Source organism: Solanum pennellii, chromosome 4 (assembly GCF_001406875.1).
Source record: "Solanum pennellii chromosome 4, SPENNV200".
NCBI lineage: Eukaryota > Viridiplantae > Streptophyta > Magnoliopsida > Solanales > Solanaceae > Solanum > Solanum pennellii.
Window position 1 is genome coordinate 61446891 of NC_028640.1, and position 2659 is coordinate 61449549.

Genomic DNA, 2659 nt, shown 5'->3' on the forward strand with positions numbered 1-2659 from the left:
TTGGGGGGGGGGGAGTGAGACATGTATATTACGTTTGACGAGATGGAGTGGAGAAGAAAGTGAGGGTGGGGGAAAATTGACTTTTTCTTTTAACTCAAACGCGCTTTATTTATTTTATATTTAATTTTTATTTCCACGTCAGTTATATGAATAATATTACATTCACTTTTGAATAATTTAGGTGTGTAATAGATCGTTCCAGTAGTTTTAGCGTGTAACTGACTTTTCGAACAACTTTAGTGATGAATTTATGTCTTTTTCGTATAACTAATATAAGAAAAATCATGATATTTGCAATGTAAGAGGTTTTAATGCATCCATTAGCCTGATTAAAAACACAATTGCCTCTCAAAATCTTTCTATATTTTTTCCACTATATTTATGAAAGATATTTTTATAAACAAATAATCTATTTTGATAATTATGCAATGTATGTTATTTCTGATATAACCAACCAAATACAATATGAGAAATAACCTCAATATAACTAGTATCATTATTATCGATCAACTGACAAATATTAAAGAAACAACATGAATTATGATGCGAACTTGAAATCTCAAATTTAAGCCCTTCATATATAAAAAGAATTATATTGTAATCATTACACCCGAATGAATCCCACAATGTCAAAGTAAAGGCCAACAAGTTTTTATACGTGTGGAAGACCTCTACAAAAGATGTACAACTCTACCCAATAATTTAACATCTCTATTTTACTTTTATAGCAAAAATATTGCATTTTGTTATGTAGATTTACTTTGTAAATATAAGGGGGAAAAAAGAGAAAAAGAAAAAGTTGGAGAGGCTCGATATCAACTCAATCTCTAATCAGGTTAAATTCCTTTTGTGTACTGAATCATCTTTAATTATTAGAGAACATTTTACCTAAATCATAAAAAAGAAGATATATATCAATCTGAGAGGGGCGATTAAGAAGTTTCTCGATATTTCAATAAGAATTTGTTTCTCATCATGTATTTTATCAAATAAAATTTAGAAAAATCGTATCTTATATTATAAATTTTTTATCGTTCACCTTGGGAAAAAAACTTTATTTCTAATAATGAAAATAAATGAATGAATCTAATTACAAAAAATGAAGAAAAAAAGGATTTGAGAATAAAAGTACTCCTTTTTTAATATAAGAGCACCTTCTCTTTTTTTTTACTGAATAAATTACCTACAAAAGGAATATTAAGGGAAAAAACAAGAATAGGAAGTAAAAGGGACGACATAAGAAATAAATCTAAAATTACTCAAATAAAATACAGCCGTTGCCCAAAATATAGATTACCATTTTCAATTTATTTATTTACTTTTTTTAAAAAAAAATAATTTTAAAATAATCTTTTTTCTCTTAAAAATTTATTAATTTTAACTTTTCATATGACATATTTACAATAACAAGATTAAACAATATTCTAGTATATATATATATCTTTGTTTTTTATATACATCGTTTAAAACCACAATATTCATTTTTAAACTTTCTTAAGCTTCGCACCAAAACAAAATCAGAAAATAAATTAAAACTTAGGGAGTATCCAATCACAAATTAACATCTCTCACAAATTATCATTTGAAGCTTTGAATATCTCCATAAATGTGTATAATATATATACAAAACCTCAACATTAATTCAATATATATTCATCTTCTTAATTCTCAAAGAAATTTCACAAGAACCTTCTCCACATAATAAATGATATATATCTCCTTAATTATATATACCCTCTATGATTATATATAATTTTTTTATTCTTAGATTTTCTTACTACGTACATGTATTTTAGAAATGGAAGTAGATATATTACATCATATATAAAAGTACTTGTGACATCGAGATCTAGACTAGACACAACATATGAATTTGACAGAATCCACTTGTATCCAGCTCTCAAATGAGGTATATATACGTGTAACAAAAAATAAAACACTCAATTATATCATAAACATCATCGACTGATTCTAAATTTTGGATTCGTCACTCGATAATTCTCCAAATTCTAATTATGAATAGGAGGTTTCTTTCTAGCAGGAGTATAATCTATGTCTATTGATACTGAATTTTCATACTCTGATTTCTCTTTAGTGCTTATAACAACTTGTTGGTTGCCACTCTTTTGAACTAATTCATAATTATCAACTTGCAAATTCCTTGCTGCAAAAATAGAAAATTATATGAAATCAAATTACTATATGAAAAAATATATCTAGAAAATGGACTATTAGAAATTATATTTAAAAAAGAGAGAATTATATACCTTGACAAGTGATCAAGAAGAAGAAGAAAATGAAAGACATGATCAAGAACCAATGTGTTTTTTGATTAACAATAGCCATTTTTGATGTTGTTGTAATTTTTTTTAAAAATGAAATTTGGAATATGTTTTAAACAAATTATATTGTCTTATTATTTATAGAGAGACAAGATATATAGATGGAAAAAATTGGGCAATCAATTTTAAAAAATGTCAAATCATGTTGCAAAATTTTTATACTTTGGATAATAACATGAGGGCCCTCAAGGGGGTGACAGTAGGACTATAGGAGTTCATATCAACATTTTGCATGAGAAATTATATGATTTGCATGTAAATGGGATATGTTGGTTCAAATGATTAATGAGGTTAAAAACAAGATCTCAAAGACCACC

General features: G+C 26.2%; 1 long non-coding RNA gene across 1 annotated transcript; it reads right to left on the minus strand.

The window, feature by feature from the left end:
* Nucleotides 1-1711: 1711 nt before the first annotated feature.
* LOC114076732 lies at nucleotides 1712-2384 on the minus strand. The gene is made up of 2 exons (XR_003577714.1): nucleotides 2268-2384; nucleotides 1712-2164 (listed from the first exon to the last, which is right to left on the minus strand). It is a non-coding gene; the product is annotated as an uncharacterized LOC114076732 (long non-coding RNA).
* Nucleotides 2385-2659: the final 275 nt, after the last annotated feature.